Genomic DNA, 14,883 nt, shown 5'->3' with positions numbered 1-14,883 from the left:
GCATGCCAAAAACCAAAACAAGAAAATCAGCCGAAAAAAGATTACTCGAAAAGCGGAACAGTATCGTTCGGTATAAACTCTAGAAATACAATTTCAAAAAACTTCACATAGGAATCAAATAGATGAAAGCAAAAAAACTGAAACTAAATCCCTGATCAGACTAGCTCTGATCTTGACTAATTATATCAGCTGGTACAATTGTAAAAAAAAACTTTTCAGGAGCAGAACCGGATGCATCACAATGATATAAGCAAGTCAGGTCGTATTTTTCTTTCTTATCGAAAACTTTCGAACAATTTCAGGAAGCTGGTCAAAAAATCATATGAAGTAGAAAATCAGATGAAAAAAGGTTGACTCGAAAAACAGAACAGTATCTTTCGGTAAAAACACAATTTCAAAAACAAAACCTTCACATAAATATCAACTAGATGAAAGCAAGAAAACTAGCCAAAACTTCCTTATCAGATCAGACTTATCTTAACTAATTATATCAGTTCGTACAGTTGTAATCAAAAACTCAGGAGCAGAACCGGTTGCATCACATTAGATAAGCAAGTCAGGTCTTTTTCTTTCTAATTGAAAGAATTTCATGAAGCAAGTAGAGAAAAAAATGAAGCTTTCAGGATAGATGTCGAAAACACATCAAGCGAAGAAAAACAAATGAAATTGCGGTAACTCGAAAACCACAACATAATCGGTAATTATAAACTATAAACTAAATTTCAGGAAGACTATACAAAGATTCAATTACAATAAAGCACTAAAACCAAACAAACTTTCTATTCAAACCAGCTCTTATCTCAAATTAGTATTTCAGTTCGTACAAATGTAATCAATAACTCAGTAGCAGGACCGTTTGCATCAAAATTAGATAAGCAAGTCAGGTCGTCCTCTTTCTAATTGAAAGATTACTGACAATTTCAGGAAGCACACTGAAAAAACGAAATGAAGTATAATATCAGAGGAAGCATTCAGAAAACAAATCTAACGAAGTAGAAAAACAAATGAAATTGTGGTAACTCGAAAACCAAAACGTAATTGGTGATTATAATCATTAATGGTTATTCCAAAATACTTCATAAAAAGATTCAATTAAAAGAAAGCATTATAACCAAACAAACGTCCTGGTCACACTATCTCTTATCTAAGAAAATTATATCAGTTCGTACAGTTGAAATCAAAAACTCAGGAGCAGAACTGGTTGCATCACATTAGATAAGCAAGTCAGGTCGTCTTCTTTCTAATTGAAAACTTACTGACAATTTCAGGAAGCATATCGGAAAAATCGAAGGAAGTATAAGGTCAAATGAAGCATGCCAAAAAACCCAAACAAGGAGAAAATCAGGCGAAAAAAGATTACTCGAAAAGCGGAACAGTATCGTTCGGTAAAACTCTAAAAAAAAAACTTCACATAGGAATCAAATAGATGAAAGCAATAAAACTGAAACTAAATCCCTGATCAGACTAGCTCTGATCTTGACTAATTATATCAGCTGGAGTAGTTGTAAAAAACTTTTCAGGAGCAGAACCGGTTGCATCACAATGAGATAAGCAGGTCAGGTCGTATTTTTCTTTCTTATCGAAAACTTTCGAACAATTTCAGGAAGCTTGTCAAAAATCACATGAAGTAGATAATCAGATGATAAAAGGTGACTCGAAAAACAGAACAGTATCTTTCAGTAAAAACACAATTTCAAAAATAAAACCTTCACAGGAATATCAATTAGATGAAAGCAAGAAAACTAGCCAAAACTTCCTAATCAGACCAGGCTTATCTTAACTAATTCTAGCAGTTCGTACAGTTGTAATCGAAAACTCAGGATCAGAACCGGTTGCATCACATTAGCTACGCAAGTCAGGTCGTCTTCTTTCTAATTGAAAGAATTTCATGAAGCAAGTCGAGAAAAAAATGAAGCTTTCAGGATAGATGCCGAAAACACATCAAGCGAAGAAAAACAAATGAAATTGCGGTAACTCGAAAACCACAAGATAATCGGTAATTATAAACTATAAGAGTAATTTCAGGAAGACTATACAAAGATTCAATTAAAGAAAGCACTAAAACCAAACAAACTTCTTGGTCACACCAGCTCTTATCTCAAATTAATATCTCAGTTGGTACAGTTGTAATCAAGAATTCAGGAGCAGAACCAGTTGCATCACAATTAGATATGAAACTCAGGTGGTGTTCTTTCTAAGTGAAAACTTGCTGAAGGCTTCAGAAAGCTTGTCGAAAATGAATTATTAGATCAAAGGCAGCATTCAGGACGGATGTCGAAAAAGAAATCAAACGTAGTAAAAAACAAATGAAATTGTGGTGACTTGATAACCAGAACGTAATCGGTGATTATAAACATTAAAAGTTATTTAAAAATTATTCATACAAAGATTCAAGTACCAGAAAGCATTAAAACCAAACAAACTTCCTGGTCACACCAGCTCTTATCTCAAATTAATATCTCAGTTGGTACAGTTGTAATCACGTATTCAGGAGCAGAACCAGTTGCATCACAATTAGATAAGAAACTCAGGTGGTGTTCTTTCTAAGTGAAAACTTGCTGAAGGCTTCAGAAAGCTTGTCGTAAATATCAAATGAATTATTAGGTCAAAGGCAGCATTCAGGACGGATGTCGAAGAAGAAATCAAACGTAGTAAAAAACCAATGAAATTGTGGTAACTCGATAACCAGAAAGTAATCGATGATTATAAACATTAAAAGTTATTTAAAAATAATTCATACAAAGATTCAATTAACAGAAAGCATTAAAAGCGAACAAATTTCCTGGTCACACCAGCTCTTATCGCAAATTATTATCTCAGTTGATACAGTTGTAATCAAGTAATCAGGAGCAGAACCAGTTGCATCACAATTAGATAAGAAAGTCACGTGGTGTTCTTAGTGAAAACTTGCTGAAGGCTTCAGAAAGCTTGTCGAAAAAATCAAATGAATCATTAGGTCAAAGGCAGCATTCAGGACGGATGTCGAAAAAGAAATCAAACGTAGTAAAAAACAAATGAAATTGTGGTAACTCGATAACCAGAACGTAATCGGTGATTATAAACATTAAAAGTTATTTAAAAATAATTCATACAAAGATTCAAGTAACAGAAAGCATTAAAACTAAACAAACTTCCTGGTCACACCAGCTCTTATCTCAAAACAATATCTCAGTTGTTACAGTTGTAATCAAGTATTCAGGAGCAGAACCAGTTGCATCACAATTAGATATGAAACTCAGGTGGTGTTCTTTCTAAGTGAAAACTTGCTGAAGGCTTCAGAAAACTTGTCGAAAAAATCAAATGAATTATTAGGTCAAAGGCAGCATTCAGGACAGATGTCGAAAAAGAAATCAAACGTAGTAAAAAACAAATGAAATTGTGGTAACTCGATAACCAGAACGTAATCGATGATTATAAACATTAAAAGTTATTTAAAAAAACTTCATACAAAGATTCAATTAACAGAAAGCATTAAAACCGAACAAATTTCCTGGTCACACCAGCTCTTATCTCAAATTATTATCTCAGTTGATACAGTTGTAATCAAGTAATCAGGAGCAGAACCAGTTGCATCACAATTATATCAGAAAGTCAGGTGGTGTTCTTAGTGAAAACTTGCTGAAGGCTTCAGAAAGATTGTCGAAAAAATCAAATGAATTATTAGGTCAAAGGCAGGATTCAGGACGGATGTCGAAAAAGAAATCAAACGTGGTAAAAAACACATGAAATTGTGGTAACTCGATAACCAGAACGTAATCGATGATTATAAACATTAAAAGTTATTTAAAAATACTTCAAACAAAGATTCAATTAACAGAAAGCATTAAAACCGAACAAATTTCCTGGTCACACCAGCTCTTATCTCAAATTATTATCTCAGTTGATACAGTTGTAATCAAGTAATCAGGAGCAGAACCAGTTGCATCACAATTAGATAAGAAAGTCAGGTGGTGTTCTTAGTGAAAACTTGCTGAAGGCTTCAGAAAGCTTGTCGAAAAAGTCAAATGAAGTATTAGGTCAAAGGCAGCATTCAGGGCGGATGTCGAAAAAGAAATCAAACGTAGTAAAAAACAAATGAAATTGTGGTAACTCGATAACCAGAACGTAATCGATGATTATAAACATTAAAAGTTATTTAAAAATACTTCATACAAAGATTCAATTAAAAGAAAGCATTCAAACCGAACAAATTTCTAGATCACACCAGCTCTTATCTCAAATTATTATCTCAGTTGGTACAGTTGTAATCATGTATTCAGGAGCAGAACCAGTTGCATCACAATTAGATATGAAACTCAGGTGGTGTTCTTTCTAAGTGAAAACTTGCTGAAGGCTTCAGAAAGCTTGTCGAAAAAATCAAATGAATTATTAGGTCAAAGGCAGCATTCAGGACGGATGTCGAAAAAGAAATCAAACGTGGTAAAAAACAAATGAAATTGTGGTAACTCCATAACCAGAACGTAATCGATGATTATAAACATTAAAAGTTATTTAAAAATAATTCATACAAAGATTCAAGTAACAGAAAGCATTAAAACCAAACAAACTTCCTGGTCACACCAGCTCTTATCTCAAAATAATATCTCAGTTGTTACAGTTGTAATCAAGTATTCAGGAGCAGAACCAGTTGCATCACAATTAGATATGAAACTCAGGTGGTGTTCTTTCTAAGTGAAAACTTGCTGAAGGCTTCAGAAAGCTTGTCAAAAATCAAATGAATTATTAGGTCAAAGGCAGCATTCAGGACGGATGTCGAAAAAAAAATCAAAAGTAGTAAAAAACAAATGAAATTGTGGTAACTCGATAACCAGAACGTAATCGATGATTATAAACATTAAAAGTTATTTAATTCATACAAAGATTCAATTAACAGAAAGCATTAAAACCAAACAAACTTCCTGGTCACACCAGCTCTTATCTCAAAATAATATCTCAGTTGTTACAGTTGTAATCAAGTATTCAGGAGCAGAACCAGTTGCATCACAATTAGATATGAAACTCAGGTGGTGTTCTTTCTAAGTGAAAACTTGCTGAAGGCTTCAGAAAGCTTGTCAAAAATCAAATGAATTATTAGGTCAAAGGCAGCATTCAGGACGGATATCGAAAAAAAATCGAAAGTAGTAAAAAACAAATGAAATTGTGGTAACTCGATAACCAGAACGTAATCGATGATTATAAACATTAAGTTATTTAAAAACAATTCATACAAAGATTCAATTAACAAAAAGCATTAAAACCGAACAAATTTCCTGGTCAAACCAGCTCTTAACTCAAATTATTATCTCAGTTGATACAGTTGTAATCAAGTAATCAGGAGCAGAACCAGTTGCATCACAATTATTTAAGAAAGTCAGGTGGTGTTCTTCGTGAAAACTTGCTGAAGGCTTCAGAAAGCTTGTCGAAAAAATCAAATGAATTATTAGGTCAAAGGCAGCATTCATGACGGATGTCGAAAAAGAAATCAAACGTAGTAAAAAACAAATGAAATTGTGGTAACTCGATAACCAGAACGTAATCGATGATTATAAACATTAAGTTATTTAAAAACAATTCATACAAAGATTCAATTAACAAAAAGCATTAAAACCGAACAAATTTCCTGGTCAAACCAGCTCTTAACTCAAATTATTATCTCAGTTGATACAGTTGTAATCAAGTAATTAGGAGCAGAACCAGTTGCATCACAATTAGATAAGAAAGTCAGGTGGTGTTCTTAGTGAAAACTTGCTGAAGGCTTCAGAAAGCTTGTCGAAAAAAATCAAATGAATTATTAGGTCAAAGGCAGCATTCAGGACGGATGTCGAAAAAGAAATCAAACGTAGTAAAAAACAAATGAAATTATGGTAACTCGATAACCAGAACGTAATCGATGATTATAAACATTAAAAGTTATTTAAAAACACTTCATACAAAGATTCAATTAACAGAAAGCATTAAAATCGAACAAATTTTCTGGTCACACCAGCTCTTATCTCAAATTATTATCTCAGTTGATACAGTTGTAATCAAGTAATCAGGAGCAGAACCAGTTGCATCACAATTAGATAAGAAAGTCAGGTGGTGTTCTTAGTGAAAACTTGCTGAAGGCTTCAGAAAGCTTGTCGAAAAAGTCAAATGAAGTATTAGGTCAAAGGCAGCATTCAGGGCGGATGTCGAAAAAGAAATCAAACGCAGTAAAAAACAAATGAAATTGTGGTAACTCGATAACCAGAACGTAATCGATGATTATAAACATTAAAAGTTATTTAAATATACTTCATACAAAGATTCAATTAAAAGAAAGCATTAAAACCGAACAAATTTCTTGATCACACCAGCTCTTATCTCAAATTATTATCTCAGTTGGTACAGTTGTAATCAAGTATTCAGGAGCAGAACCAGTTGCATCACAATTAGATATGAAACTCAGGTGGTGTTCTTTCTAAGTGAAAACTTGCTGAAGGCTTCAGAAAGCTTGTCGAAAAAATCAAATGAATTATTAGGTCAAAGGCAGCATTCAGGACGGATGTCGAAAAAGAAATCAAACGTGGTAAAAGACAAATGAAATTGTGGTAACTCGATAACCAGAACGTAATCGATGATTATAAACATTAAAAGTTATTTAAAAAATACTTCAAACAAAGATTCAATTAACAGAAAGCATTAAAACCGAACAAATTTCCTGGTCACACCAGCTCTTATCTCAAATTATTATCTCAGTTGATACAATTCTAATCAAGTAATCAGGAGCAGAACCAGTTGTATCACAATTAGATAAGAAAGTCAGGTGGTGTTCTTACTGAAAACTTGCTGAAGGCTTCAGAAAGCTTGTCGAAAAAGTCAAATGAAGTATTAGGTCAAAGGCAGCATTCAGGACGGATGTCGAAAAAGAAATCAAACGTAGTAAAAAAACAAATGAAATTGTGGTAACTCGATAACCAGAACGTAATCGATGATTATAAACATTAAAAGTTATTTAAAAATACTTCATACAAAGATTCAATTTAAAGAAAGCATTAAAACCGAACAAATTTCTTGGTCACACCAGCTCTTATCTCAAATTATTATCTCAGTTGGTTCAGTTGTAATCAAGTATTCAGGAGCAGAACCAGTTGCATCACAATTAGATATGAAACTCAGGTGGTGTTCTTTCTAAGTGAAAACTTGCTGAAGGCTTCAGAAAGCTTGTCGAAAAAATCAAATGAATTATTAGGTCAAAGGCAGCATTCAGGACGGATGTCGAAAAAGAAATCAAACGTGGTAAAAAACAAATGAAATTGTGGTAACTCGATAACCAGAACGTAATCGATGATTATAAACATTAAAAGTTATTTAAAAATACTTCAAACAAAGATTCAATTAACAGAAAGCATTAAAACCGAACAAATTTCCTGGTCACACCAGCTCTTATCTCAAATTATTATCTCAGTTGATACAGTTCTAATCAAGTAATCAGGAGCAGAACCAGTTGTATCACAATTAGATAAGAAAGTCAGGTGGTGTTCTTACTGAAAACTTGCTGAAGGCTTCAGAAAGCTTGTCGAAAAAGTCAAATGAAGTATTAGGTCAAAGGCAGCATTCAGGACGGATGTCGAAAAAGAAATCAAACGTAGTAAAAAACAAATGAAATTGTGGTAACTCGATAACCAGAACGTAATCGATGATTATAAACATTAAAAGTTATTTAAAAATACTTCATACAAAGATTCAATTTAAAGAAAGCATTAAAACCGAACAAATTTCTTGGTCACACCAGCTCTTATCTCAAATTATTATCTCAGTTGGTTCAGTTATAATCAAGTATTCAGGAGCAGAACCAGTTGCATCACAATTAGATATGAAACTCAGGTGGTGTTCTTTCTAAGTGAAAACTTGCTGAAGGCTTCAGAAAGCTTGTCGAAAAAATCAAATGAATTATTAGGTCAAAGGCAGCATTCAGGACGGATGTCGAAAAATAAATCAAACGTAGTAAAAAACAAATGAAATTGTGGTAACTCGATAACCAGAACGTAATCGATGATTATAAACATTAAAAGTTATTTAAAAATACTTCATACAAAGATTCAATTAAAAGAAAGCAATAAAAAACCGAACAAATTTCTTGGTCACACCAGCTCTTATCTCAAATTATTATCTCAGTTGGTACAGTTGTAATCAAGTATTCAGGAGCAGAACCAGTTGCATCACAATTAGATATGAAACTCAGGTGGTGTTCTTTCTAAGTGAAAACTTGCTGCAGGCTTCAGAAAGCTTGTCGAAAAAATCAAATGAATTATTAGGTCAAAGGCAGCATTCAGGACGGATGTCGAAAAAGAAATCAAACGTAGTAAAAAACAAATGAAATTGTGGTAACTCGATAACCAGAACGTAATCGGTAATTATAAACATTAAAAGTTATTTAAAAATAATTCATACAAAGATTCAAGTAACAGAGAGCATTAAAATCGAACAAATTTCCTGGTCACACCAGCTCTTATCTCAAATTATTATCTCAGTTGGTACAGTTGTATTCAAGTAATCAGGAGCAGAACCAGTTGCATCACAATTAGATATGAAACTCAGGTGGTGTTCTTTCTAAGTGAAAACTTGCTGAAGGCTTCAGAAAGTTTGTCGAAAATGAATTATTAGGTCAAAGGCAGCATTCAGGACGGATGTCGAAAAAGAAATCAAACGTAGTAAAAAACAAATGAAATTGTGGTAACTCGATAACCAGAACGTAATCGGTGATTATAAACATTAAAAGTTATTTAAAAATAATTCTTACAAAGATTCAAGTAACAGAAAGCATTAAAACCAAACAAACTTCCTGGTCACACTAGCTCTTTTCTCAAATTATTATCTCAGTTGGTACAGTTGTAATCAAGTATTCAGGAGCAGAACCAGTTGCATCATAATTAGATATGAAACTCAGGTGGTGTTCTTTCTAAGTGAAAATTTGCTGAAGGCTTCAGAAAGTTTGTCGAAAATGAATTATTAGGTCAAAGGCAGCATTCAGGACGGATGTCGAAAAAGAAATCAAACGTAGTAAAAAACAAATGAAATTGTGGTAACTCGATAACCAGAACGTAATCGGTGACTATAAACATTAAAAGTTATTTAAAAATAATTCATACAAAGATTCAAGTAACAGAAAGCATTAAAACCAAACAAACTTCCTGGTCACACCAGCTCTTATCTCAAAATAATATCTCAGTAGTTACAGTTGTAATCAAGTATTCAGGAGCAGAACCAGTTGCATCACAATTAGATATGAAACTCAGGTGGTGTTCTTTCTAAGTGAAAACTTGCTGAAGGCTTCAGAAAGCTTGTCAAAAATCAAATGAATTATTAGGTCAAAGGCAGCTTTCAGGACGGATGTCGAAAAAAAATCAAAAGTAGTAAAAAACAAATGAAATTGTGGTAACTCGATAACCAGAACGTAATCGATGATTATAAACCTTAAAAGTTATTTAATTCATACAAAGATTCAATTAACAGAAAGCATTAAAACCAAACAAACTTCCTGGTCACACCAGCTCTTATCTCAAAATAATATCTCAGTTGTTACAGTTGTAATCAAGTATTCAGGAGCAGAACCAGTTGCATCACAATTAGATATGAAACTCAGGTGGTGTTCTTTCTAAGTGAAAACTTGCTGAAGGCTTCAGAAAGCTTGTCAAAAATCAAATGAATTATTAGGTCAAAGGCAGCATTCAGGACGGATGTCGAAAAAAAATCAAAAGTAATAAAGAACAAATGAAATTGTGGTAACTCGATAACCAGAACGTAATCGATGATTATAAACATTACAAGTTATTTAATTCATACAGATTCAATTAACAGAAAGCATTAAAATCGAACAAATTTCCTGGTCACACCAGCTCTTTTCTCAAATTATTATCTCAGTTGGTACAGTTGTAATCAAGTATTCAGGAGCAGAACCAGTTGCATCATAATTAGATATGAAACTCAGGTGGTGTTCTTTCTAAGTGAAAATTTGCTGAAGGCTTCAGAAAGTTTGTCGAAAATGAATTATTAGGTCAAAGGCAGCATTCAGGACGGATGTCGAAAAAGAAATCAAACGTAGTAAAAAACAAATGAAATTGTGGTAACTCGATAACCAGAACGTAATCGGTGACTATAAACATTAAAAGTTATTTATAAATAATTCATACAAAGATTCAAGTAACAGAAAGCATTAAAACCAAACAAACTTCCTGGTCACACCAGCTCTTATCTCAAAATAATATCTCAGTTGTTACAGTTGTAATCAAGTATTCAGGAGCAGAACCAGTTGCATCACAATTAGATATGAAACTCAGGTGGTGTTCTTTCTAAGTGAAAACTTGCTGAAGGCTTCAGAAAGCTTGTCAAAAATCAAATGAATTATTAGGTCAAAGGCAGCTTTCAGGACGGATGTCGAAAAAAAATCAAAAGTAGTAAAAAAAAATGAAATTGTGGTAACTCGATAACCAGAACGTAATCGATGATTATAAACCTTAAAAGTTATTTAATTCATACAAAGATTCAATTAACAGAAAGCATTAAAACCAAACAAACTTCCTGGTCACACCAGCTCTTATCTCAAAATAATATCTCAGTTGTTACAGTTGTAATCAAGTATTCAGGAGCAGAACCAGTTGCATCACAATTAGATATGAAACTCAGGTGGTGTTCTTTCTAAGTGAAAACTTGCTGAAGGCTTCAGAAAGCTTGTCAAAAATCAAATGAATTATTAGGTCAAAGGCAGCATTCAGGACGGATGTCGAAAAAAAATCAAAAGTAATAAAGAACAAATGAAATTGTGGTAACTCGATAACCAGAACGTAATCGATGATTATAAACATTACAAGTTATTTAATTCATACAGATTCAATTAACAGAAAGCATTAAAATCGAACAAATTTCCTGGTCACACCAGCTCTTATCTCAAATTATTATCTCAGTTGATACAGTTGTAATCAAGTAATCAGGAGCAGAACCAGTTGCATCACAATTATTTAAGAAAGTCAGGTGGTGTTCTTCGTGAAAACTTGCTGAAGGCTTCAGAAAGCTTGTCGAAAAAATCAAATGAATTATTAGGTCAAAGGCAGCATTCATGACGGATGTCGAAAAAGAAATCAAACGTAGTAAAAAACAAATGAAATTGTGGTAACTCGATAACCAGAACGTAATCGATGATTATAAACATTAAAAGTTATTTAAAAACAATTCATACAAAGATTCAATTAACAAAAAGCATTAAAACCGAACAAATTTCCTGGTCAAACCAGCTCTTAACTCAAATTATTATCTCAGTTGATACAGTTGTAATCAAGTAATTAGGAGCAGAACCAGTTGCATCACAATTAGATAAGAAAGTCAGGTGGTGTTCTTAGTGAAAACTTGCTGAAGGCTTCACAAAGCTTGTCGAAAAAAATCAAATGAATTATTAGGTCAAAGGCAGCATTCAGGACGGATGTCGAAAAAGAAATCAAACGTAGTAAAAAACAAATGAAATTATGGTAACTCGATAACCAGAACGTAATCGATGATTATAAACATTAAAAGTTATTTAAAAACACTTCATACAAAGATTCAATTAACAGAAAGCATTAAAATAGAACAAATTTTCTGGTCACACCAGCTCTTATCTCAAATTATTATCTCAGTTGATACAGTTGTAATCAAGTAATCAGGAGCAGAACCAGTTGCATCACAATTAGATATGAAACTCAGGTAGTGTTCTTTCTAAGTGAAAACTTGCTGAAGGCTTCAGAAAGCTTGTCGAAAATGAATTATTAGGTCAAAGGCAGCATTCAGGACGGATGTCGAAAAAAAAATCAAACGTAGTAAAACACAAATGAAATTGTGGTAAATCGATAACCAGAACGTAATCGGTGATTATAAACATTAAAAGTTATTTAAAAATAATTCATACAAAGATTCAAGTAACAGAAAGCATTAAAACCAAACAAACTTCCTGGTCACACCAGCTCTTAACTCAAATTATTATCTCAGTTGGTACAGTTGTAATCAAGTAATCAGGAGCAGAACCAGTTGCATCACAATTAGATAAGAAAGTCAGGTGGTGTTCTTAGTGAAAACTTGCTGAAGGCTTCAGAAAGCTTGTCGACAATGAATTATTAGGTCAAAGGCAGCAATCAGGACGGATGTCGAAAAAGAAATCAAACGTAGTAAAACACAAATGAAATTGTGGTAACTCGATAACCAGAACGTAATCGGTGATTATAAACATTAGAAGTTATTTAAAAATAATTCATACAAAGATTCAAGTAACAGAAAGCATTAAAAGCAAACAAACTTCCTGGTCACACCAGCTCTTATCTCAAATTAATATCTCAGTTGGTACAGTTGTAATCAAGTATTCAGGAGCAGAACCAGTTGCATCACAATTAGATATGAAACTCAGGTGGTGTTCTTTCTAAGTGAAAACTTGCTGAAGGCTTCAGAAAGCTTGTCGAAAAATTCAAATGAATTATTAGGTCAAAGGCAGCATTCAGGACGGATGTCGAAAAAGAAATCAAACGTAGTAAAAAAACAAATGAAATTGTGGTAACTCGATAACCAGAACGTAATCGATGATTATAAACATTAAAAGTTATTTAAAAAACTTCATACAAAGATTCAATTAACAGAAAGCATTAAAACCGAACAAACTTCCTCGTCACACCAGCTCTTATCTCAAATTATTATCTCAGTTGATACAGTTGTAATCAAGTAATCAGGAGCAGAACCAGTTGCATCACAATTAGATAAGAAAGTCAGTTGGTGTTCTTTGTGAAAACTTGCTGAAGTCTTCAGAAAGCTTGTCGAAAAAATCAAATGAATTATTAGGTCAAAGGCAGCATTCAGGACGGATGTCGAAAAAGAAATCAAACGTAGTAAAAAACAAATGAAATTGTGGTAACTCGATAACCAGAACGTAATCGGTGATTATAAACATTAAAAGTTATTTAAAAAACTTCATACAAAGATTCAATTAACAGAAAACATTAAAACCGAACAAATTTCCTGGTCACACCAGCTCTTAACTCAAATTATTATCTTAGTTGGTACAGTTGTAATCAAGTAATCAGGAGCAGAACCAGTTGCATCACAATTAGATAAGAAAGTCAGGTGGTGTTCTTAGTGAAAACTTGCTGAAGGCTTCAGAAAGCTTGTCGAAAAAATCAAATGAATTATTAGGTCAAAGGCAGCATTCAGGACGGATGTCGAAAAAGAAATCAACCGTAGTAGAAAAACAAATGAAATTGTGGTAACTCGATAACCAGAACGTAATCGGTGATTATAAACATTAAAAGTTATTTAAAAAACTTCATACAAAGATTCAATTAACAGAAAACATTAAAACCGAACAAATTTCCTGGTCACACCAGCTCTTAACTCAAATTATTATCTTAGTTGGTACAGTTGTAATCAAGTAATCAGGAGCAGAACCAGTTGCATCACAATTAGATAAGAAAGTCAGGTGGTGTTCTTAGTGAAAACTTGCTGAAGGCTTCAGAAAGCTTGTCGAAAAAATCCAATGAATTATTAGGTCAAAGGCAGCATTCAGGACGGATGTCGAAAAAGAAATCAACCGTAGTAGAGAAACAAATGAAATTGTGGTAACTCGATAACCAGAACGTAATCGATTATTATAAACATTAAAAGTTATTTAAAAATACTTCATACAAAGATTCAATTAACAGAAAACATTAAAACCGAACAAATTTCCTGGTCACACCAGCTCTTATCTCAAATTATTATCTCAGTTGGTACAGTTGTAATCAAGTAATCAGGAGCAGAACCAGTTGCATCACAATTAGATAAGAAAGTCAGGTGGTGTTCTTAGTGAAAACTTGCTGAAGGCTTCAGAAAGCTTGTCGAAAAAATCAAATGAATTATTAGGTCAAAGGCAGCACTCAGGACGGATGTCGAAAAAGAAATCAAACGTAGTAAAAAAAAATGAAATTGTGGTAACTCGATAACCAGAACGTAATCGGTGATTATAAACATTAAAGGTTATTTAAAAATAATTCATACAAAGATTCAAGTAACAGAAAGCATTAAAACCGAACAAATTTCCTGGTCACACCAGCTCTTATCTCAAATTATTATTTCAGTTGGTACAGTTGTAATCAAGTAATCAGGAGCAGAACCAGTTGCATCACAATTAGATAAGAAAGTCAGGTGGTGTTCTTAGTGAAAACTTGCTGAAGGCTTCAGAAAGCTTGTCGAAAAAATCAAATGAATTATTAGGTCAAAGGCAGCATTCAGGACGGATGTCGAAAAAGAAATCAAACGTAGTAAAAAACAAATGAAATTGTGGTAACTCGATAACCAGAACGTAATCGGTGATTATAAACATTAAAAGTTATTTAAAAATAATTCAAACAAAGATTCAAGTAACAGAAAGCATTAAAACCGAACAAATTTCCTGGTCACACCAGCTCTTATCTCAAATTATTATCTCAGTCATACAATTTATTTCTGACTTAGTGAATTAACAACTTCAGTAAAATTTTATCTGAGAACAATCGAACCATTCGAAACAAACCAAAGGAAATCCACTTGCAATCAACAAGCCCTCGCTTCGAGCAGACAAGCTAGTTCTATCACTGGCTGCATCATTTCTAGTGATTAAAGGCTAGTCCATATATGCATCATTTCTAGTGATTAAAGGCTAGTCCATATATGCATCATTTCTAGTGATTAAAGGCTAGTCCATATATGCATCATTTCTAGTGATTAAAGGCTAGTCCATATATGCATCATTTCTAGTGATTAAAGGCTAGTCCAATCCTAGATTACTTTCTTCTGAATAATTTCAACACTGACACTCACTCGCAGAACTAGATACATCCCAGCGGTTAGGATTACCAGTTTAGAGCAATAAAATTATATGGCTAGCGGTAGACTCACAACATCGGATCTAACCGC

General features: G+C 33.2%; 2 protein-coding genes across 3 annotated transcripts in view; one reads left to right on the top strand and one right to left on the bottom strand.

The window, feature by feature from the left end:
* Positions 1–14,883, top strand: part of LOC134853382 (uncharacterized) — a 540,493-nt gene that overhangs the window by 420,284 nt on the left and 105,326 nt on the right. The window lies entirely within an intron of this gene.
* LOC134853330 (uncharacterized) overlaps positions 1–14,883 on the bottom strand; it is an 87,661-nt gene that overhangs the window by 41,315 nt on the left and 31,463 nt on the right. The gene's annotated exons all lie outside the window — the stretch shown is intronic.

Source organism: Symsagittifera roscoffensis, chromosome 1 (genome assembly GCF_963678635.1).
Source record: "Symsagittifera roscoffensis chromosome 1, txSymRosc1.1, whole genome shotgun sequence".
NCBI lineage: Eukaryota > Metazoa > Xenacoelomorpha > Acoela > Convolutidae > Symsagittifera > Symsagittifera roscoffensis.
This window is presented reverse-complemented; position numbering and strand designations above follow the sequence as displayed.